Here is a 25,632-nt window from a genome sequence, read left to right as displayed (position 1 = left end):
GAGGACATAGCACGAGGGAGAAGTTTTGACTTCAACCTTTATGGTAATGACCCTGTTCCCTACTATACTGGGAAACGAAAAGCTATCAGAAGAGATTTTCCCAAGTCCCTGCCTCCACATCTTCCCACTTACCCACACTGACGTCCCTGCAATTGACCTTCTCTTATGTGACCACTTCCATGGTCTTGGTGAAGGTTTCCTCAAGGACATGGCTCTAGCACTGCTCACCTCTCGCTTCTGAATAAATTTCTCTGCTTCCTTTACTTCATTCCTACTAATTAACTTCTATCTTGTCATTTTTCTTATTCTCCAAAAAAATTCTGTAAAAGACCTGACATGTAATAGGTGCTCAGGGAGCCCTTGTTAAATGGAGGAATGAACATAGGAACTAAGTTAATAAACTAAACTATTATTTTTGTAATAGTTTAGATTTGGGCTGATTTAGACCTGTTGTTAATAAAAGAAAAGGAGGTTGGGTATATCCTTGAAGGAACAATTAAAAACCCTCAGTGATTTATATACATATGTTACACAGGAGAGAGAAGAAGTAACCTGTAATTCTAGGATCCTGTATTTGACAATAAGATTCACTGGTGATACAACTTATGGGTATGTACGTGATAGGAGCAGTTTGTTTTCCCCTTCAAGTAATTTCATCTCCATTTTTTTCAGGTGATGTTCCCTTTTGGGATTTCTAACTAATGGTAGACCATTAACAATGAAGCCATGTGGAATTCACTTCTGTTTTAAATTTTTTTTTTTTTGTAGTTGTAGATGGACAAAATGCCTTTATTTTATTTATTTATTTTGATGTGGTGCTGAGGATCGAACCCAGTGCCTCACACATGGTAGGCAAGTGCTCTACCACTGAGCTACAGCCCCAGCCCTCACTTAGGGTTTTGATTACTCCTTAGAGTTGACCAAGAGCGCTACAGAGATGACCCACAGTTGGAAGCATTAACCTTTGCCTGGGCATGCCAGAATGCTACTGCAACCTCAGTGGCTTGGGTAAGGTTCACTCATGGAATGGCTGTACAGATTCTGAGCATTATGGGCTGCCTAGACACAATATTTTGCAAGAATTCTCTAACAGATTATTTCCTGCTTTCCTTTCTCTCTCACTCTTTTATTTTATTTTTTAAAATTTGAAACCATATTTTATTTGGTTTGAGACATTTTCCCAAATGGATACACAGTAGACATGAGTCACATTTTCTGGACACATTTCCTATGTTGAGGGGAATTTCCCATCTCCTAGATACTCTTTCCTCCAAGGAGTCACCAGAAAGGTGTATTTTCTCAGCCTTCCTTGCAGCTATGTGACTCGGACTCCAACCATCAGACAATAACCTCAACAAGACTTGGACTTGCATGGGAGAAATGGGAGAAAGCACATAGGACAGAGTCCAGTTTGGCGTGGGGAGGGGGCAAGAGCAGTGGTGGAAGACAGCAGTCCTGGGGCCCTGGTGATCAATTTCTAGCTTTGGTGTGAGCTGTGCCTGGGCCAATATAATCTTGACTAGAATGTTATTCCTCATTGTATAGCCTCCAGTCTCAATTCTTGGGTCTTCCCAGAGGCTTTGCAAGCCTCCTAACAACCTTCAACAAATACTGTTTCTGTGTAAATGACGTTTAGTTCTGTGGGACAAGGTACAGAGGTGATGATTATTAATATAACACAGTAAGGATGAAAAGAGGGGGCATGGTGTATAACATACTAATTCCTTCTTCCCTCACCAGACTGAGAGAAGAATGCAAAAATGGCTGTGGATCTTTGTGTCTTTATTATTAATAGTAACAAATAACATTTTCTGAGCACTCATTATTTACAGACATTGTTCCATAGGATACTTTGGGTGGTTTTTATGGTACGAACCACCATTATCTGTACTTTCAGGTAGGAAAAATAACGTTTGAGCAACGTGCTGTTTTTAGCTTGGATGCCGCAGAAAATGGAGCTTACATGCTTCCTCTTAACTGGAGAATGGGGTTAGTAATCCTAGGGTAGTGAGAGTAAGGGGGAAGCGAGAAAAAAGGGAAGGAAGGACAATGTGATGTGTTATCAAGTTAGCAGCAGTTTACTAAGAAATAGGTAGTTACTTGGTCTCTGGACAGATCTTATGGAACCTCTGTGCTTTAGAAGAGTCCACTGTGGGGGGAAGGGGAAGAATTCATCTCCTGTCTCTCATTGGTTAAAGTTTGCCCATAGGCCCTACTTCTCAATATTCAGCCCCATTGGACGTGGCGTCGGGGCAGACCTAGCCCGACAGAGCAGTTGGCAGAGACCTGCTGTGCTCTGGCCATGACTCTTGGGAGGGAGGAAATCTGTGCTGGAGGCCAATCCTCACTCTGGGGAGCTGAAGTGCTGTAAGTGTTTAGGGATGGGGGGGCTCTTCACTGAACAAGCTCCTGAAGTCTGGGAGGGGGCAGGTGGGAAATGACAGACCAGGGGAAGGGTCACCTGTAGACATGACTCCAGTCTTTGCCCCTGTGGTCTCATGGCCTTCTTTCTGTGTGTCTATGCCTATGAATCTCTGTTTTCTCTTCTTATGAGGACAATAGTCATGTTGGATTAGGACTCACCCTCATCAAGTATGATCTCATCTTAATTACATCTGTAAAGACCTTCTTTCCAAAGAAGGCTACATTCACAGGTTCTGGGGAGTTAGGGCTTTAACCTAAATTCTCAGGGAACACACTTTAACCCACAGCACCATCTAAGTGACTAGGAGAGACATGGGTAGGACTCCCAGAGGAAGGGAAGTAAATAATTTCATTTTCAGTATTTTGAGATTGAATTGATTTAGAGATAGAAAGGCTATTATGTCCAATGAGCAACCCAGTTATATTTCTGGAGCTTCAGAGAGTTACTGGCTGGTGAGGAGACAGAAGGTCATTAGCATCTGTTTGATGTTTCTGTAAAATGCACATATGCTAAAGACCTTGGGGAGCCATGATAAGGGGGGGCGGGGAGAAAGGGAGAGAGAGTGAGGAAGTCTTGGGATAGATTTGGAGTTGATAGACAGGAAGAAGGGAGGGAGACAAAAAGGATAACTAGGAGAAAGTAGCATTAGACAAGATAACAGAAAGCTTCCAAGGAGGAGCACAATGTTTTTCTCAGGTCAGCAGCTCTTAGTACTGCAGAGTGGCAGTATTGAGAACTTGCATTTATCTATGTGTGATTTCCTGTGGTTTGATGAAAGGGATTGGAGGATGTCCCTTGAATTTTAGATAGGAAATGATTGTCTGGAGAGGTTTGAGAGGAGTGTGAGGGCTGAAGCAAGATGGCATGACACCAGCCAGCAGAGGAAACTGTTGAATGAAGAAACATGAGAGTAGGGGTGCTGAATGGAACCAGGGGTCTTGAGTTTGTTTGCCTTCAGACATTGAGGACAGAGAGGTCGAAGGAGTGAGAAGGAGCAAGCCAGGATTCAGGATGCAGTCCCGACTTCAAACAAAGGGCTTTTTTGACTTCTGTATGCTGAGCTTCTGCACTTCATTTAATATGAAGAGAGAGAGAGAGAGTTCTGAGACATCTTTGGAAACTGTTGAATTAGCTATTCTGGCCCTAAAAAAACCCCCTATTAATCATTAAATATAGCTCTACACAGAGTGATTTACAGTAGTAGCTTGAATGAACACATTCAGACAATTTTGGGTTATTTAAGGTCATGTTTTCAAAAGGACCTTAACCGACAGGAATTGCTATTAAAGCTGTAATTATTTGCATTTCAATTCCCGACTAGCTTTTATAATTTGGATATGTGTAAATTTTAGCTTTGAATTTTGGCTTGCATTTGAGGAGAAAAAAAAACATTTCTCAGTATTGAATTATTAAAAATACCATGGAGATTTTGCACCAAACAGATTTTAATACTGGTTCAGTTTTTAGAACATAGATTGCAGTTTAATAAAAATATATTTTTATAGTTCTCTGCATAAGCAATGTTACTGGTAGTGATATCTTTCAGAAAACCACGTGTATTGTACCTTATCATTATAAAAAAAATCATGTTGGTTGGAAGAATTTGAAAAACACATAAACATATAAAAATACTAAAATCACATGTAATTCCATCACCCAGAACTAACCATTATTTCAATGTTTTTCATTCTTTTATATTATGAAATATTTCATAAATATAAAAAATACATTTATGCACACTGAGTTTCAATACAAACTGCTTTATTATATTTATTTAAAAGTGTTTCCAAAGAAATAAATGTTATGGATTCAAATGAAGCCTCATCCATTCCCTTTTTATCTTTGCTCCCCCAAAGTAACCACTCTCTGGAACTTGGTGAAGAGTGTTCCTTCAGTGTTTTCATACTTTTACAGTGTATAACTATTTATAGTCTGTATGCAGAAGTGTCTTAAGAATAGTCCTCTACAGAGGGAGGTCTTGCCACAGCTCTGAGAAAAGGGCTGAGCTGAAGTCTTGGAATGTGAGTGCCCAGAAAAGCAAAGCAAACTCCACCTATGAGTGTGGCCTGTTGGAGTTGGGACAGGTGTGTGTGTGTGGGGTGAGCTCTTGATTACAACTCCCTCCAGAAACTGGAACATACTGGCTGTGCATTTGGGTCTGGTTTTGAGATGACAGCCTCTCTCCTTGGAGTCTTCTAGGAGAGCCTAGTAACTCTTGGGTCCTGCCTAAAAGATCATACAGAGGAGTTTGGCCTGGATCTCTGCTCTTCTGCATGACTCTGTTTAATTCTTTGAGAAACTGCCAAATTGCCTTCCAAAGTGGCTGCAGCATTGTACATTCCCCCGGGTGATGGGTAGAGGTTTCAGTCTCCTGCATCTTTACCCTCAGCTATCATTATCTGTTTTTGTGATCATATCCATGCTAGTGGGTATGACATGGCAACTCAATGTGCTTTTGATTGGCATTTCCCTATGACTAATGAAGCTCAGTGAATTTTTTTTGCACATTTAAAAAAAAGTGTATGTTGTTGAGTGTAATATTAGTTTTTTTTTTTTAACTTAATCTGGATTGTTGGACTCTTAACAGATATATGACTTGTAAATGTATTCCCGCATCCAGTGGATTCTCATCTCATTTCTTGATATAGTGTTCATTGAAGCACAAGAGTTTAATTTTGATGAAGACCAACTTTATGATTAGGTTGTTTGGCTACATCATTTCAAGAAACCATTGGCTAATCCAGAAATCACGAGACTTACACCTATGTTTTCTTCTATGAGCTTTTTAGTTTTAACCCTTATATTTAGGTTTACACTTAATAATTTCAGTTTTAACTCTTATATTTAGGTTTACACCTAAAAGTTAATTTTTACACATGGTATGAGTTAGGATTCCAACTTCATCCTTTTCCTTGTGTATTTCCCGTTCTCTCAGCAACATCTGTTGAAAGAATTATTTTTTCCCTATTGATTTGTCTTGGTGTCATTATCAAAAATCAGTTGATCATCAAGCAGCATAAAGATTTATCTCTGGACTCTCAGTTTTATCTTATCAATCTGTATGGATAGCCTTATGTCAGTACCACACGGTATGGATTACTGTAGGTCCATAGTAAGTTTTGAAATCAGGAAGCATGAGCCTTCCCATTTTCAAGATTGTCCTCTTTAGTTTATGTTCCGTGTGTGTTTATATGAGTTTTAGAATCATCTTGCCAGCTTCTTTCAAAGGAGTCCTTGCATTAAAGCTTTAGATCAATTTGGGCAGTATTCCTACAGTGACAGGCTAGAAAATGACCTTGCTCCTCAAGATGTCCATATCCTAATAGGATCGCTGGAACCTGTGAATATGTTACATTGCACATTAAGGAGGATTAGGGCAGCAGTGGACTTTGAGGTTGCTGGGCCTAATGTAGTGACAAGGGCCTTAAAACATGGCAAAGCAGACAGAAGAGAAGTGTGCATGTGATGTGCTGTGCAAAGGACTTGCCTGGCCATTGCTGACTACAGTCAGGAGGGGACCATGGCCACGGAATGCAGGTAGTGACTGGAAGCCATAAAAAGCAAGAAAATGGTTTCTTCCCCAGAGCCTTGGAAAAGACACACAATCCTACCAAACCTTGATTTCAATCTAGCAAAACTGTTTTAGAATCATCCAGAACTGTAACATTTCTGTCTTAAGTCACTAAATTTGTGGTAACTTGTCACAGCATCAGGAGGAAATTAATGCAGTCATTTAAACAATAGCAACTCCTCCAATTTTTGAACACGACATGTCTTTTCATTTATTTAGGTCCTTTTTAACTTTTATTCAATGATGTCATATAGTTTTTAGTGTGCAAGTCATAAACTTCTTTTGTTAAATCGATTCCTAAATATTTTACTCTTTTTTGATGCTATTTTAAATGATTTTTTTAAAAAATTTCACCTTGGTTAGCTCATTGCTAGTTCCTAGAAATATAAATGATTTTTGTATATTGATCTTATATTCTATAACCTTACTAAACTCATATATGTACATTAGCCATAATTGTGGCTCTTTTGAATTTCATGATTTTCTATATCAAAGATCATATTCTCATTTGTAAATAGAAACGGTTTTACTTTTTTCTTCCCCACCTGGATGCCTTTTATTTCTTTTTCCTCTCTCATTGCCTTGAATAGAATGAACATACTTCCTTGTGTTGTTCGTAATTTTAGAAGGTATTAGGGAAATATAACCTAAAAACAAAATCTCTTGCCAATCCAGACGAGTTCTCAACAAAAACAGAAGAGGAAAAAAAACCAGTTTTATTATTGAAAAATCATGAAATCAGAATATGAACTTTGTCACAGAATATGAACTTTGTCACAGGCAATCCATTAAAAGAGACCACAAAAACATAAAGCAATCTCATCCTTTGATACAGCCAAGCAGCTGCAGCTGACATCATAAATAATAACTAGTCTTAAGAAGATGTGGCAATTCCATCTGTCACACATATCACATCCTAGTTTCTTGATAACTGGGGTAGCCTTGTGTTGTTAATTGACTTTATCCAAAAGAAAACCAGATTTCTCACATCTTTGAGATGGAAGGTTGATTGTAAGTTGGAGCCTGGTGGAAACTGGGAGGTAGGTGCTCTGTTTTCTTTGATGATTACATTTCAAAAAAAAATCTCCCTTCTTACATGAGGGAAAAATCGGGTTTTCCCTATAATTCATATTATACATACAGATAGAAAAGATATTTTCTATCTTTTACCATTGAGTACAATGTTACCTGAGAATCGAGTGCGTGTCTGTATCAGACTGAGGATGTTCTCTCCTCTCCTTAGTTTATGGAGTGCTTTCATCATGAAAGAGAATTGGGTTTTTTCCCTGCGTCTACTGAGATGGTCATTTTCCCCCTTTATTATGTGAACATGGTGTAGTGTACTGATTGATTTTCATATTTTGAGCCAACCTTGCATTCCTGATTTAACTCCTGCTTGGTCTTGGAAGATACTTCTTTTTATATGTTCCTGAGTTCAGTTTGCTAGTATTTTACTGAGGATTTCTGTGCCTATACTCTTAAGGGATATTGGTCTGTAGTTTTCTGTCTCTTAATTTTGGGAGCAGGTCTCAGAGTGAGTTGGGAAGGGTTACATCCCCTTCAGCCTCTTGGAACAGTTTGTGAAGGATTGGTGTTGTCTTTTCAACATTTGGTAGAATTTACCATTAAAAGCCAATTGGCCCTGAGGATTTCTTTCTGGGAAGTTTTTTGATTATTAATTTGATCTCAGTTATACTTCTATGCAGATGTTGTTTTACTTTTTCAGTCATTTTATGTGTTTCTGATAATTTGTTCGTTTCACATACAACATATAATTTGGTGACATATAATTGTTCATAGTATTTTCTTAAAATTCTTTTATTTTTGTAAAGTCATTATTAATGTTTTCTCCTTCATTCTTGGTTTTAATATTTTGAGTCTGAATCATTTTTTAAATCAATGTAGCTAAATGTTGATCATTTTATTGATTTTTCAAAAGAGCCAACATCTTTTTGAGTTGCTTTTCACTATGACTTTTCTATTTCCTATTTCATTTATTTCCCCATTTTACTTTCCTCTGCTTACTTTGGATTTAATTTGTTCTTCTTTTTCTAGCCTCTAAAGTAGGTTAGTTAATTAATTTAGGATTTTTCTTCTTCTTTTTTTTTTACATATGCATTTACAATCATAAACTCCCATAGAAGGACTGCATTAGTTATGTTCCATAAATTTTGTGCTTTTGTTCCCATTTGTCTCAAATGATTTTCCAATTATCCTTTTAATTTCTTCTTTGATCCTTTGTTTACTTAAGAATGTTTAAGTTAATTTTCAAAGGTTTGTGAATTCCTTAAATTTTTTCCTGTTAATGATTTCTAATTTAATTTCATTGTGGTCAAAGAATGTACTTTATATGATTTCAGTCCTTCTAAACTTAATGATGCCATTAATTTTTCTATATACGATTCTTATTGTATCTATTTTTAAAACAGTCTTGTCATTAAAATTTTTCTCACATTCATAAGTGATTTATAAGATGGTTTTTCATATCTCAATGTTTTTATTTTTTTCTCCTTGAAGATTATTTTTATATGATTTTATTATAGAATGTATTTCATGTAATTCCAGTTTTTCAAAATAAATTGAGAAATTCTTTGTATTTTAATAATTCAGATAATCATTGCATAGCAGTTTATTTCCACGTTTTCAGATTGATAAAACAGTAATCAGACGTTTGCTCAAGTTTTGCAATTTGGACAGACTTGGTGAGGACAGCTTGTCTTTGTTGGATGCATAATCAACTGGGGCAACTCAAATGGGATGGGAAGAATCCCCTCCAAGAGGATGATTGGTACTGCATATTGACTGGGAGTTCATGGGAGCTATTGACTGGACCTTTGGTTTACTTTCCTGTCTTCTCTTCCATGGTTAGACTGGGCTTCGCAATATGGTGGCTGGGTTCCAAGAGAGTGTCTGTCCCAAGAGTTACAGTTCCAAAAATATAGCCTACATATACAGGTACTTACCAAGCTTATATGTTAGTGTCATGTGTGTTCATTTCCACTGACTAAAGACATGGCCAAACCTAGAAATAGTATCTGAAGAGGCAACCCTAGAAATAATGTCAAAAGTAAACATGCCAGTACGGTTGCTTTCTCGGCAGGTGACAAAACTAATAGTCTTCCATGCCTGATATGGAGTAAAATTTATAAATTGCTTGAAGAGAATATGTTTTGTTTTTAGAGCATAGTGCTCAATATATGCTTATCCATCTATATTTATTGGCAAATTATTCAGATCTTTCATATCTTCATTTATGTCAATGATAAATCTATGAATAAAAATCTCCCACTGCTATTGTGTATTTAAAAAATTTAGTGGTCTTAGTATTTGTAATAGTTTCTGCTTCCTTTATTTTTATGTAGTTTAAAATAAATTTGTTAAGGATTATAAATCTTTATTTTTAATTGTTCATATCACTGGATACAAGTGGATGTTATTGTGTTGAATACTTTGTTTCTTGTCCCAAATGCTCTTTATTTTTTATTAGTATGGTCAATTTTCATTTTCATTGCTCTCCTTAGTCATTTTTATTTTTTGTTCTTGTGTTGAATTTGTAATGATCCTGTCTGGAATTGTCTTTTTTATTGAAAACGAAGGACTTTCCTCTTGAGCAGGGGCTCTTATCTTTCAATCTCTTTTCTTTCTCATACAGTGACTCCCTTCACAAAGCTTGCTCATTCATACTTCTCATAATTTGAGAAAGTAGGGGAAATTTTAAAAATATATACACATGCATGTATGTACGTATATATGAATTTAAACATATATATGTATGTGTGTATATATATATATACACACTTTTTAAAAGATTTTTTTAAAGATGGACACAATATCTTTACTTTATTTATTTTATTTATTTTTATGTGGTGCTGAGGATCAAACCTAGTGCCTCACATGTGCGAGGCAAGCACTCTACCGCTGAGCTGTAACCCCCAGCCCCAAGAGTTTTAGGGTTGAACTTAATTAAGGTGACCATCTCCAGATGTGGTCAACAAAACAAGTACAATCATTATTTTGCTTTTAAAATTTTTTTCTTTTACTCTCTGTCTCATTTTAAACATCTAACGAAAGAGGAGGAATGAAAATTATTTGAAGAAATATAAAAGTATTCTATGCTTTATATTTTTGAAAGTGTTGCACTAAACAGTTCTTGTAACACACTGACAGGTGGTTGTTCTATTGTTTATGAAGGGAAACCAAAGCACGGAGACGGTCTCTAGTGTGCCACAGCTCTTCGGTGCCCAGGTGTTATTCGTTCAGCTACACCAGGGTCGTTGCTAAATTGATTTGTTCTCTTTGCATGGAATTGACATCCCATGGACTACCCAGATAGCAGTTAATTTCTTATTTCTAAATGAAACACAGTTATTTGGAACTGAATAAAATACTTTATTTCCTCCTATTTTGAAAATTTGTAATTATCTTGCTGAAAGAGAAAAGGGATTATTTTTGTGAATGTTCACAGGTTAAAAATAATTTTGGTGGTATAAGAAACTGTGAATATGGAAGTTTTCAAGGATGATGCTCTTAAAGAAAGTAAAACCTGCCTGCCTTGCATTTCAGTGACCTGAATAAGTAAAGGGGAGTTACAGAAGACTACTCAATTCCTTGCTTTAGGGAATTAGCATTCAGTATTGGTAAAAAGGTAATAAAAGTGAATTCTGATTCTTTAACCTTTACCTAGAAACCTTGGAGTCGTGTTAGACAGTTGCTTACTTTTTGGACTTTAATTTTTAATCAGGCTAGTAGAAATAATATCCAATTATGGCAAATTGGAGTGTCAGCAAATCGGAGGACCAAGAGAAGCAGCTTCTTGCCACATCAGTTATAGACAGCAAGGAGCTGTTTAATAAAATGTGACTCAAAACTCCTCTTCCCTTGCTCTCTGAAAGCTCTTTCTTGTTTATTGCCCCCCATCCACATATAGTCTAATATTAGGGAAATTAATATAAAGATGTCATACGCGTGGCCCCGAGCTCAACATTATATCAGGCTATTGCTGGTGAGCTTATCACCAATCAACAGCCCTTATCAAACTTATGTATGCTGGCCGTAGATTTCCAGATTTTAATCCTTCTTCCCCATATTCTCCTTATCAACTTTCAAGAAATAGCTGCAGTATACGTCATAAAAAAATAGATCATTAACTCTGACAACTCAGACTATGGCCTCGAGGAAGATGCTTTGGTTGACGAAAACACCTCCATACTTCTTAAATCATACCTCATCTGTGTGTTTCCTTGTGTTGGCTGAGCAAATGGTTTTGCTAATGGGAAATAGGGAGACAGAATGAAATCAGCCATGAGAAGGCTGCCACAGGGTACAGCTCAAGATTTGTTTTTATATATTCAGAGTGATGGAACTTCTTCAGTGATGAAAGAGGAATGCATTTCTTTTCCTCAGCCACAGAAGATTGGAGATTTGAGATCTATTCTTCCAGCATTTAATGAGCTAATATAGTGGTGATTCAGCATAAGACATCGACATAAGACATTCTTAAAAGTGACTATGAGATGAGTGTTAACTATCTTCTGGAATAAAAATGCATTATTTTAACTAATACATCACCAAAAAATTTTTTTTTTTTTACAAATTTGGTTTTGATTAGGATAAAATTCAACTTTGAAAATAAGGTAGGCTCCCTCTTCAATGCTTAAGTCACATTGAGAGCAGATTTAATCTTTATCTTAAAACTGGGTACAAAACTGTCATTAAGGTGGTTTTAAACCTGAATTAATGGACACAGCATTTTGGAATAGGAATAGATATTACAAAGCAGCTCTCTTTCTTATAGCCATGAGGAAATTACTATTCACCCCTAGCACTATTTTCAAGGCCAGAGAGCCTACAGAGGTCACAGAACAGTTTAATGTCAATTCATGAGATAAGCTTTATTTTCAAAAAGTAGTCTATTTTATTTACTTGAATATTTATTTGCTTGTATATTAATTTATTTACTTGTATAAAAAAGTAGTCTATTTTATTTACTTGTATATTAATTTATTTCTTTATGAGAACATGAACTCCATGAGACCAGGTGTTTTTTTGTGTGTGTGTTTTATCACCAGCCCCTACTGTCATGCCTGGCACATCTTAGTTGCTCAGTACAGCTCAATACATGTTTGTTTGTCAAATAAATGAACGTCTGACTGTCTGTGGAGCAATACAAGCCATGGATGCTTTTAGAATTTGTTATCAGAAGATCTCTATGAATTTACATAGTAATAGAAGGTTTTAACCAACAGGCAGATCTTGATCTAGGTGTCCAAAGTTGGTATTGCTTGGGGATGAGTGTACCAGGTAGGTATTACCATGAAGTAAAGGCAAAGACCGGGAAGGACCTGGTAAGAGAAGGATACCACTGGTGTTTTGAGATCAGACATACTTTTCCCAAACTGGCCTTGTAAGAAAGGACAGCCTTCCCCCAGTTCCAACTTTTTAACCTGTGATAGTAAAAGTCCTCAATCCATCTGACTTTGACTTGAATAGACCAAAGGTTAAACATTTTGTTGTCCACACAGCCCTTTTCAGAATTCAGTAATACGAATTCCATCTTCACTACCACATTTACCCAGCTATTTTTTTCTAGCCTCTTCATTACTAAAGTCCCCATGAAATGTGGCAGATCTCTCTCAATAAATAATCATAACAACAACAATGCTACTTTGCTTTTGTACAGCACTAATATTTTTCATGGCACTTGCACAAACATCTCATGAACAAATTCTAAATTAATTGCAGTGTCACATAAAACCATTTGAAATCAATTGTGTCATATGGACAGTTTCCACTGATCCTAGTGGGGAGGTGAAAAATGAGTCTAGTTTGAATCTTCAGTTTTTTAGTGAAAGCAGTAAACCAATTACAAGCAGGTCCAGAGTCACACTGATAATCACCCATCCTGGTGAATCTGCTTTTCAATATCATCAGTTTCATAGATGTTACATGAAAGAGCTTCTCTAGCTTAAAAGAAGCATTGCATAATCTATGAAACAACAGGTCAGTTTTAGTTGGGACAGTCATCTACCACTCATTCATAGAAAGTGCCAGTTGATAAGTCTTCCAAGTAGAGTGCCTAGCCCCTCGGGTTTGTTAAATGTTACTTATGTGTCTGAATCATGCATCTCCCTAAATCCTGACTACTGGAAGTAAGTGGTGCAGGTGGGAGAGTTTGGCATCTGGAAACTAGTAATGGTCACCTTTACCTGTGTGACTAAGGAGGCTATTCTGATGACTTACACTCCAGTTTGTTTAATATTTAGCTTAAATGTTTACAGAAACTTTTGTAAAAGCATTTGTAAAAACTGGGCCTAGATTTAACATTTATTAAACACTAAATATTCAAGTATATTTTCTATTTTAAGACACTGCTTATATTTATTTTTTAAAATTTTTATTTGTTATATATGACAACATAATGCATTATAATTCATATTACACATATAGAACACAATTTTTCATATCTCTGATTGTACACATAGTAGAGTCACATCCTTCATGTCTTCTTACACGTGCTTAGGGTAATGATGACCATTGCTTTCCACCATTTAACCTACCTCCTCCCTTTCCCTCCCTCTCCTTTTTCCCTTTGCCCTACCTAGAGTTCATTAAATAGTTGATTTCACTGATATTAGTGTACATCATGTTACATGAAAGATGTGTAATGCTTCAGAGAAATGTACCAAATGCTCCATATAAATTCTTTGCTTCATTATTTTTCCAACTTGCAGAAAACCATATTTAAGGTTTAAATAGTCCTTTTGTGCTTCTCCTAAATAAGGATGGTTTTGGCCCCCAAAAAAGGAGAGTACAAAAATAATATTATAACTGGGATGGCCAGAGAAAATAAAATGCCCAAAGCAATTTGAATTTCAGATAAGTAATACAGATTTTTTTTTAGTTTATATCCCCAATACCATTTCTCATATAAATATATCTCAAGTATTGTGTTTTTTTTAGTAATTCAAGTTTAACTGGGTGCCCTCTATTTTTACTGGGTAAAGCTGCCAACCCCAGATGTAGCCTAGGAGCAGGAAGGTTCCAAAATCTTTGTCGAAGTGGTGCCAATTTCTTTCAGTGGCTGAGCATGCTATTCCATAGCTCCTGAACATGTCATCTGATTTTCCTTTCATTCTTTGAGAAGGTTGTGTTCAGTCTTGGAGCTGTTTAGCTGTCAAGTCCTCACTATCTGCTTGGTGGCAGCAGGCATTTGTGAGCTGAGCACACTCCTCTGATGCCTGGCTCAGGACAGGGACATTCAGAGGGTGAGGATCTTAAGAGACTGCTGACATCCAGATTAGTGTTACTTGCTGGGTATCCCTAACTGTCGGTTTTGCAGACATGAACTAATATACTCCAAATCCATCTAGTTTCTTCCTCCACATCTGCTCCTGGCACTGCTACCCCACGAGCCACCCAAACCCGATCCTGGGGAACCTGGAGGAGGAGTGCCTCTTCCCTCCCCTTGCTTCCTCCCAACATCCAACCTGTTTGGAAGTCCCATGGATTTTCTCTTCTCATTTCTTTGCCACTGCATTGGCTATTGCCCAACCTTCCCATCTCTTTCCCAGCTCCATTTCTTCATGCCTCCATAGTGGAGGACACTTGAGGCTGGTCAGAATACCCTTTAACTTCTATGGCTCCAGGGGGACCAGAGCATACTTCACCTCCTTTAGATACTTATAATAAATGAGACCTCACAGAAAAGCATTAAGACATAGGTGGATATCTCTCCATTCATGATTTTACCCAGAGTCCTTTTTGCTAAGTTCCGCTATCTCATGAAACTGAGTACCGTGTTTCATACTCTTAATAGAAAATGACTGAGACTCTGATTCCCTCTGGGTTCTCCCAACTTCCCTCATCCTCATTGATTATCGACTCTTATCCCTCCATTGTGATTGTTTCTTGAGTCCTTTCTCAGCAACATTTTATCTGCCTCTAGCAAACATAAACAACCACAGAAATGCACACATTTACACACACACACATGCACGTGCACTTTCCCTGTATTGCTAAATGTTCTGCATTGAATCATCCTGACTTCTGCATAATTTGCTTTTCAGTCTAAATAAATAGCAGTTATTGACATATATATACATATATATACATATACATATATATATATATATATATATATATATATATATATATATAAAATTAGGTCACCCAGGGCAAATTTTTTATCCTCATGAATTCAGATGGCATCTTACTTTTTTGATTACCCAAATAGGCAATGTGTTCTCAGAAAGATGGTCCATGTTTCTTTAAAATTTATGTTTTTTATTTCCTTTTCAGTTAGCAATGATAAGTCAGTTCTCTCTCTTTTTGTTCCCTCTCTCTTTTTTAAAGGGCAGTTTAGGGAGATGAAAATGTGAAAGATGATACCTGAGAGCTAAATGTACTTTTTAATAGATTCAGAATTAATACATTCCAAGTGGGATGCACAAATCCCTTTTCTATCTTTTTCCTAGAGAAGCAAATATTATTGGGTAAATCACTTCAATAAAGACACCTGTCTCCAAACATTTAGCCCTCACCATGTCCCAAACTCCTCAAGATTCTTTTATTAGCATTTCCACCACTTGTTAAGGGAACACTTTCTTTTATGATGTCTCCAAACACCACTTTCGAGATGCTACATCATTATATTGTCAATCAGATACTTTTAAATGATAGTTTTCCTGTTTCTTTCAAAGTTTTAATTTCTTCTTCAATTTCACATACCTTTCAAATAATAAATCTGCCTCTGCTCTGGTATTTCTTTCAGAGTATAGGCCAGGTCTTATGAACTCCTGTCTGTCAAATATCATAATTTTATCTTTTGTGGAAAGAATGGCATTTGGAAGGTTTTGTGTAAGGTGAGTCACTGGTAGTGCTGACGGACGGATACACCAGGAATTAAGAACAGGATCTGAAGCAGCAGTTAATGTGGAAACATTGAGTCTTGGCATTAGAAGGGTTCAATGGGATGCAGGGGTGACAGCCCTGAGTTCTTCAGATTAGGAAAAAGCTCCCTTGTGGCCCACACATATTTAAAAGTCAAAGCATTGCTTGGAGTGACCCATTTGAAGTGCAAGTGGCAGCTGAGATAGAGGTTAGGAAAACAAGTGGAAATGTTTGCCTCGGAGGTAATGTCGGGGAAAGACAGCTACAGGTCCACCAGGATTCATGAAGGCACCTCCTGGGAGCTGATTATCTCTCTGGAGCAGCAGCTCAGCCTGTGCCCTGTAGAGATGCCCCTACCCACATTGTGCACCTCAGAAACAGTCCCTGAAATTCAGGAAACCAAGAATGTTGTTGGTATGGAAGAGGTGGTTCTCTGCAGCCAATTTATATCAGAGCCAAATCCTTCACTGAGACCAAGCTCTCACCCCAACTAAGAATCAGTGACTTGTGACACATTGCACAGAGTCTGAGGCTTCCCTGTGTGTGCCTGAGGGGCATGAGGAATGGAGGTGGTCTGAGAATTATCAGCACGTGATTTTAATGGAAACCACGGGTGTGAATGAGACTCTCCAAAGCTAGAGGGAAAAGTGAGAAGAAAGAAAAGCACCATTTCACGTGTGGATGAGGGAAAGAAGCCACTGAGGCATCCTTCTGTGGGATCTGAGAGGGGGGAAGGGACCAGCGTTCTCATCTTACATGGTGCCTCTCCGGGCATGTCCACTGCCCACTCTTTTTTCTTTGATCCAGATTTACTTTGCTATAGCATTGATCACTTATTAGAATGCTATGTGGTTTACTTTTCAGTGTTTTATTATGTTGTGTTTTGTATCTTCTCTGACCCTCATCTCTCATTAGAAGGTCAACTGTTGAAGGCAGGTTTCTCCTTTGGTGTATTCCCAGCAGGTAAAAGAGTGGTGGTACTTTGGAAGTGCTTAGTAATGTTCATTGAATGAATTAAAAAATAGCAGTGTTTCCAGAAGGTTGCTACAGACTGGATGTGTGTTTTCTCCCCAAATTCATAAGTTGGAATCCTAACCCCCACTGTAGTCGTAATTAAGAAATATGGCTTGAGAAGGGATTAGGCCCTCTAGGCCCCACCCCACGTGAATGAGATTGTTGCCCTTATGAAAGCTCCCTCACCCAGCCTGCCATGTGAGGGTTACATGATTGACAGATGACCATGAACATGGACATGATAGCAGTCTATGACACTGAGTCTGTTTGTGGCCTGATAGGGGATTTCTCAGTCTCTAGACCTTCTTTTGTTTATTCGCCCTGCAGTCTATGGTATTCCATTATGTAGCCTGACTGGACTGGGACACCATCTCAGTCGATGTTATCAGAAACTGCAGGGAAGTCACTTGCAATGAGCATGGCGATTTGTCATCTGTTGGTGTGCTGCAGAGGAGTTGTTTCAATGCCAAAGCTGGAACAGGAGCTGGACTGTGCAGAGTTGAAGGATGGGTGGTAGGTGAGGAAGTGAAGAGGGGTAATAGCGATTGCCCATTGCAGAGACTGCTTGGAAAGGAAGGAAAGATGGTACTTACAAGAGAATGCAGGGACAGGTCCCAAGTCCTTCTTTGTCATTCATTATCATTTTAATTGGCAAAACTCACAGGAGTTGTATATGAAGGACAATGAGGGAAGCTGACCAGCTCTGCATTTTGTGAAGGTCACTTTGGGGTCTGTGGAGAAGGTAGCCCGGAGCACAAGAGACTGTGGTCCAGATGGGCCACTGCTTTCAGAAAGCATGGGGATATTGCCAGCTCTGACACTGTCCTGGGTCTCTCTTCACTGGGTACACGTGACCACCCATTCCTTCTTCTTCACCTGACACTGTACACCCTAGAATTCGCTTAGAGGTCAGCGATCTCCTACTTTTCTCTTCTCTGATACCTAACTCTCCCTCCTGGCTCTGAACCAAGATGCTGGGGTTCTGTATGCCTCCTCTCAAGCTGGGGTTCTGTATGCCTCCTGGTCCTACCTTCCCCCAAAGCAAGGAGGAGTAATGTTTTTCCTCTTTCTTCCACATCTCCAACTTCCTCCTGTGTGGGCTTCTTTTCTTGGGCATTCAGACATCTTATAGAATCACTGTCTTGAAAGCCAACTCAAGTCCCCCTTTTCCTTCTTTCAGCTACTTCTCTTTCTCTGCCCTTTTTCATAGCCATGTTCTCAAATGAGTTTCTAAACTGTCAAAGACCAAGTCCAGATTTAGGTAAGGGGAGACTTTATCTGAAAGGATTATTAGAAGAAATGGAGGAGGACTGTTGCAATAGAGAGAAGGCAGTGGTGGCTCTTATCTGATAGTAGACTGAGTATGTTATATTGTGAGGCCACCCTGTTCTCAGTGGAGGCTAAAATGGGTTATGTGATAGTTAGACTGAAGATGGGCCAAAGTTTAGGAACTTGGGGGGGAAGGAGAGAAATTGAACTAAAGTTTGGTTAACAAGCATTCTGCTGTAACTTCTGGAGGTGGGGAGTTTGTTAGTCAGTTTTCTGTTACTGAAATAAAGACCTGAGATCATCAACTCATAAAGAGGAAAGGTTTATCTTGACTTTCAATCAAAGATTTCAATCCAGAATCAATCAGTTCACCTCATTGTTTCGAACTTACCACATGCTGGTGGAAGAGTGGGGGAGCAAAGCTGCTCACCTCGTGGCTGGGATACAAAAAAAGAAAGAAAAGGGAAGAGACCTCAGTCCCACAATCCTCTTTAAGGACATTCCCCCAATGACCTAAAATCTCCCACTAGGCCCCACCTCTTAAAATTTGCACCACCTCCCAATAGCATCAAGCTGGGAGCCTAGCCTTTGGGAACATTTAAGAGCCAAACTACAGCAGAAGACAAAACGGTTTAGCTATCCTTTATGAGGCAAAGGATAGGAATTTGGAAGGTCTTTGGCTTTATCACAGGTTAACAAAATACACATGTGTGTCTTACCTAAGCCATTTTGGGAAGGGAATTTCTTTGTAGTAAACCGTTTCCTAAAACATAAAAGACTGGGTAGATGGATGGGGGAGAGAGTTAGAGCCTCCTCAACTCCCATAACCCATCATTACATTGGAAATGCTCTTACTAAGACCAGCAGTGAACTCCTTTTTGTAAATCCTAAGGGCATTTGGCTTCCCGGAAGCTGCTGCCCATTATGGTGTCTTCTTTGAAGGACTCCCTTCTCCCTCTTATGATAGTCTTCCTCCCACTTCCTTTTCTAGGCTCTATCCCTCTCTCCTCCATCCAACTCCCAAAATATTGGAAGTCCTCCAGGATCAGTCCCGTGCTCCCTGCTTGTTGCTTTCTGTGCCTTCTCTCCAGTCCATCTCAGTGACCCTCGGGACTGCAAGTGCCTCTTTCTGCGGAGGACTCCCAGCTGTTTCATGTTGAGCCCAGATCTCCTCTTATGAGCTCTAGATCTAGAGCTCAGTCACTGTCTCAATGTCTCCACATAGAGAAACCTCAAAATCACCCCGTGGAAAGGCAGACTCTCCGACTCCTTCATTGATTCCTCCCTCATCTTTAGTTCCCATCTCCACGAAGAGCATCTCCAGCTACCTGCTTGCCCATGTTGCATCCTTGCCTGGAGAACAGTCTTCCTGGCCAGTGGCTGTGCTTCTTTCTTACCTCAGCTTCAAATGTCACTTTCCCAGGGAAGACTTCCCTGCTCCAATGGCTGCCTCCCCACTGTGCTGCCTCCCATGTGCTCTCTTCCGGAACCCTATAAATATGTCTGCATGTATGTGTGTGTGTGCACGTAGGTGTGAATGTGTGTGTATGTTGTGTGTTTGTGTGTGTGTTAGTTGTCATCTCTTGCTGATTTAGACATAAGCTGTACAAAGGCTGCATTTCTGCACCCGTCACAGCACCTGGCACAGAGAAGGTGCTGGCTGCGTTATTTGCAGGGGGAGGAAAAAGAGAGATAGGAACCATTTCTGAGAGTTCAGTATAGAAGAAGAAGCATTTTAAAAAATCCATTAAATGAAGAATTAACAATAAGCATTTAAGCTTATCACAGTTTCAGATTTACAGAATTATTGTAAAGCTAGTACAGAGTGTTCTGTATACTTCACACAATTTCCCCTCTTATCAGCATTTTGCAGTAGTATGTTTGGTACATTTGCCTTAATTAATGGACCAGAATTGATATACTTTTATTAACTGTAGTATATACTTTGCCCCAAACATCCATGAGTTCCAGGAGCTCATCAAGGGTACCACATTACATTTAGAAGCCATCTCTCCTTGAGCTCTTATTGGTTGTGACCATTTTTCAAGTTGTCTGTTATTAGTGATTTGTTATTGTCTTGTTATTAATGTTTTTGTTATTAATTATCTTAGTTATTAATTGTCTTTGAAAGCTTTGAGGACCATTGGTTAGGTATTGAAGAGAATTTCTCTTAATTGGGGTCTGTCTCATATTTTTCTCATTGGCATGCCAGAAAAATGTGTTTTTTGGAGGAAAGTTATAGATGCAAAATGTTATTCCCAGCATATCTTATCAGAGTTACATATTACCAAAATGATTGATCACCCGTTATGTTAATCTTGATTCCCTGACTTGAGATAGTGTTTGTCAATGTTCTCCCTCCCTTTCCATAACTTAATCTTTGGAAGAAAATTACTTTGTGTGTTCAAACTTAAGAAATGGGAGGTTATTCTCCATTTTCTTGAAGATGTAATATCTATTTGGAATTCTTCTGCACAAAATATTTGTCCATGTCCCTTATTTATTTATATAGTCATTTATTTATACCAGAATGGACTCCTGCGTATTTATTGTATCCTTTGAGTTATAATCCAATACTATTGCCATGGACAAGATTGTATCACCCCAAATTCATGTGTAGAAGTCCTGACCTCCAATGTGATAGTGTTTGGATGTGGGGACTTTGGAAAGCAATTGGTCATGAGGGTATGCAGCTTGCTTTTTTCTCTCCACCACCTGAGAACACATGAGAAGGCAACTGGGTATAACCCAGGAATAGAGCCCTTACTGGGAGCTGAATTTGTTGGACCTCCAGCTTTTTGGAGTGTGAAGAAGAAATGTCTGTCTTTTAATCACCTAGTCTATGGTATTTGTTATGGCAGCCCAACCTGATTAATGCATGATTTGCATGATATTTTTTTGTATTGTTTCTTAAATTGTTCCATCCTCGCCTGTTAGGAGCCCTTGAAGTTGTCCTCTTCATCCATGTGACATACTTCCATCTTTGTGAGTTTTTTTTTTTTTTGTCTTTTTAAAAATAATCTCATGTATTTCCTGACTGAGTCCTAGAATCAGCCATTTCTCCAAGAAGCCCCAATTCTTTATATTAGAGAATGGTGTTAGAAACCATGGTTTAGTGCTCAGTGTGTTTTTTTTGCTACTGGAGTATCTTAGTTTCTACATCTTCCCATCTGGCAGAGCAAGGAGATACATTTGGGTGCTAATCTGAGAGTATGAACTTGTCTGTAAACACTTCTCTGTATCTGGCTATCTATATCAACATGAAGCTAAACATGGGATCATACTGATTCACTCTGATCATGACCTGTGGTAAAGTACCCTTCCTCCTGTAATCTCCCACTCAACAGTGAGAAACTTGGCTTCTGCCATCATTTAGGTGACAGCTCGATTCCATTTCACATGTAGAGCAGTATCAGATCTGCTAACCTTCACCCCCAGGGGAAAGAACTTTGTTGCTAGAGTAGAGTTTCCTTTGGCTTTTGTCTCACAGCTTACAAAAATGTGGGATGCATCACAGATTCCAGTGTCATCCTTGAGCAGCGTCAGGCTAATCTTGTCTGTATTGAGTTTTAGTTGACTGTTTCGAGCAGGATAAAGTTTTAACTAAGACGACAGTATTACAGCTGTGGGAAAGAAGAATATACTCCTCCACACATGAGGCCTTTTAACATATGTCATCTCATGTACTTTGTTCCATTTAAAAGTAAGAAATTTTGCCTCCGTTATGTGTAAATTGTCATATTAATGAATTATTTAAGAAGTATCAAAGAGTGCATGTTTCAGAATGCTTCGAAATACACCTCGTTTCAATAGTTTCCTTATTTACCCTCATTTAGTGAATAAATAAGAATCATTGGCAATTAGCAGCTTAACTACTTATGTATTCGTGAGGGAGAACTAATGAAAATTTAAAATCAAAACAGTTTATTGTTTTCCCTTTAATTAGATTAGGCATCCTTCCTTTCTTGTTTTTCTCCCACCTTTCAAAAAAATTTTTTTTGTACTTGTAGATGGACACAATGCTTTTATTTTATTTGTTTATTTTTATGTGGTGCTGAGAATCGAACCCACTGCCTCACGCATGCTAGGCAGGTGCTCTGCCGCTGAGCTATAGCCCCAGCTCTCCCACTGTGTTTTTATTATCAATTTGTGAATTATTAATTAATTAATAACTATTTATTTATTCTTAAATTTGTTCTAATTACTTATCCATGGCAGTAGAATGCATTTTGACACATTGTACACAATAGAGCACAGCTTCTCATTCCTCTGGCTGTACATGGTGCAGAGTCACACTGGTCCTGTAATCATACATGTACATAGGGCAGTAATGTCCTTCTCATTTCACTATCCCACCCACCCCCACATTCCCTCCCCTCACTCCACTCTGCAGAATCCAAAGTTCTTCATTCTTTCCTTTCCTACCCTCCATTACAGATCAGCATCCGCTTATCAGAGAAAACATCTGGCCTTTGGTTTTTGAGGTTTGGCTTCTTTCACTTAGCATAATAGTCTCCAGCTCCATCCATTTACCTGCAAATGCCATCATTTCATTCTTTGTTAAGGCTGAGTAATATTCCATTGTGTTAATGTACGATATTTTCTTTATCCATCTTCATCTGTTGAAGGGCATATTGGTTGATGCCATAGTTTAGTTATCGTGAAGCAGTATGGAGATTCCTCAGAAAACTTGTAGTGGAACCACTGTTGACGCAGCTATCCCACTCCTTGGTTTACACCCAAAGGACTTAAAATCAGCATACCATAGTGAATCTCTTTTTAAAACACAAGTAATGTTTATGTAAAGTTGAGTCCAGATATCTCTCACAGGCAGTGTATTAAGAGTTAAGTTTACTTACTTATTAAAATATTGATGGTAGACATACATGGTTTCTTGCCATACATGGTTTCTACTCAGTTCCTGTTATCCTTGACTTTGCTTAATTTTTTTTATTGGAGTATAATATATAATGACTATAATTTTTATACACTTAATTGTAAGTGCTTTAATCATTTCCAGAGAGCCCCTATTTTTGTTAAATATCACATAAAATATGCTCTATTACTAAAAAGATTTCAAATGATCTAATCACAGGGATAACTTTAAAGCAAAAACAAAAAAAATTGGTTTTCTCTAGAAGAAAATCCTATTTTAAATTCTATATGGCTTGTGGGTATGTAGTATGTACATTTTTGTGTATGTACTATTTAACTTCTTACTCTTAAAACTATTGCTAGCTGGGAGTGGCAGTGCATGCCTGTAATCTCAGAGACTTGGGAGGCTAAAGCAGGAGGATCTCAAGTTCAAGGGCAGCCTGGGCAACTTAGGAAGTCCTTGTGTCAAAATAAAAAAATAAAAAACAGCTAGGGTTATAGCTCAGTGGTAGACCGCCCTTGAGTTCAATCCCCAATACTATAAAAACAAAGAAAGAAACAACACTCTTCTAGTTATAACTCTTTATTTCCCTAAATATGGTTAGGTTCGCCTTAAGCGGGGAACTTGGAAATTATCACAAATGGCAGTGAATTGCTATACAACGATTTTCTAAACAGTAATCATTCTCACGCACGAACCAGATGATATGTTTGCAAATATTGGTCAAATATGACCTAATTACATTTCCAAAGGCCAGTTTCTTTCTGAAGATGAAAAACACATGAGTAGATTTTCTCACAGAGTGTGCATGTGAACGCTAGGGCTACTGTCACAAAATAGCACCAATTTGTTGGTATGAGAAACAGATCTGGAGGCTGCAAGTTCAAGATCAGGCTGTCCGGAGGACTGGGTTCCTCTGAAGCCTGTGTCCTTGGCCTGCGGACAGCTTCCTTTTGCTGCCTCTCCCTGAGATTGTCTCTCTGTGCCTGTGTACTCCTTATGGTCCTTCCTCTTTTTTAAAGTACTTTAGTCACATTGAATTCAATCTGATCCAAAAACATCCTTTTAACTTAATAATTTCTTTAAAGATATTATCTCTAAATACGGATACATTTTGAGGAATTGGTTGGAGTTTCAACCTATGAGTTTTGGAGATGGGTGGAACTTAAATCATCACAGAAACTTTTGTTATGACTGGTAGAAATTAGACCGTGTCATTACGTTTAGAAGTAATTACGAAGCTCTTTGACCTTAGAGAATTTTAAAGTTTTATCCCAGAAGCAGTGTGATGGTTGGCAACTGTATCTCTTACTTTCCGTTTCTATTATCTTCCCGAGAAGTGATATCTCAGTCTTTTTCAGGGGCACATCAACAACTTTTGAGAATCTGATGAAAGGTGACTCTGATGAAAGTTAACTTTGTTTTGACAAACTACCTTAAAACATCACGTCTTGATGCAATAGCCCTTTTCTCCCCCTCAATGTACTGGATGCTGGTAACTGGGCTGGCTCCAGGGGAGTTGCTGATTGATCATTGTATGGGACTGGCCTTGATTACTTGTGTGGTCCCTTAGTTTTCAGTGCCTATCACTTGTGTCCTGAGGCCAGCTGGCTGAGGGCAGGCCCCATGGAGGAACTGGGTCATGTGTTGCTGATCATCCAGCAGGTGTGCCTATTTCTAATCATGTGGTACTAATCAAAGTGATATCAAGAGCAGGAAACAACAAGCCCCAGAGAGCTTTCTAAGTCTTTTCTTGCATCACTTTTGCTATTATCTCATTGGCCAAAGTTAGTCATATGATCCAGCACAGATTCAAGAATTGGAGAAACCACAAAGCCACATTGCAAAAGGGAGATGGGAAGATTTTGTGGTCTCTAGTGAGAAAAAGAAGGAAATATAAAGATGAGAAAAATATAAACAGGTAAACTGTATTCTGACAGGTGCTTTCTCCTGTATTCAAAAATTGTCTTTTGATTAAAAAAAAAAAAATTGAAGGTGGTTGTCTAAAAAAGTGGAGATGCTGGCTGGAGCACAAAAGGAACAGGAAGTGGAACGGGGATTGGGGGGACATGGTGGAGCATCTGCTTCATCTCAGAGATGACAACGTGGGAAATTGGTCTGTAGGGAGTGAAAGATATTTTTTCTGATGAGGATGTTATTTCTTCTTAAGACATTTTTAAATATAAGTAGCTCATGAAGGGATAATGGGAAATACCTGGACTCCTAGATCCAGCAGAATCCTGGAAAATTTTGCCCCATTGCCATATTATTGAACTAAAAAAAAATGCTAAATTTGAAAATGGTTAACTGAGAGACCTAGAAGTAACACATTTCCCTGAAATTCTTACTGTAAATCTTAAATTTGGAATTAGTCTTGTTTTCTCACAAGAATGGCAAATCCTTGCTATTATTTATTTATTTATTTATTTATTTATTTATTTAATTTGATACCGGGATTGAACCCTGTAGTGCTTGACCACTGAGTAACATCCCTAGCCCTTCTAAAAATATGTTTTCTTAAATTTAGAGACAGGGTCCCACTGAGTTGCTTATGGTCTTGCTAAGTTACTGAGGCTGGGTTTGAACTTG

General features: G+C 38.3%; 1 protein-coding gene and 1 pseudogene across 8 annotated transcripts in view; one reads left to right on the top strand and one right to left on the bottom strand.

Moving 5' to 3' along the window:
• Nucleotides 1–25,632, top strand: part of Nek10 (NIMA related kinase 10) — a 190,356-nt gene that overhangs the window by 90,642 nt on the left and 74,082 nt on the right. The window lies entirely within an intron of this gene.
• LOC143384068 (U6 spliceosomal RNA) lies at nt 21,663–21,763 on the bottom strand (annotated as a pseudogene).

The sequence above is a fragment of the Callospermophilus lateralis genome, chromosome 1, assembly GCF_048772815.1.
Source record: "Callospermophilus lateralis isolate mCalLat2 chromosome 1, mCalLat2.hap1, whole genome shotgun sequence".
NCBI lineage: Eukaryota > Metazoa > Chordata > Mammalia > Rodentia > Sciuridae > Callospermophilus > Callospermophilus lateralis.
Note: the sequence above shows the minus strand (reverse complement) of the source record. Positions and strands in the feature narration are given on the sequence as shown.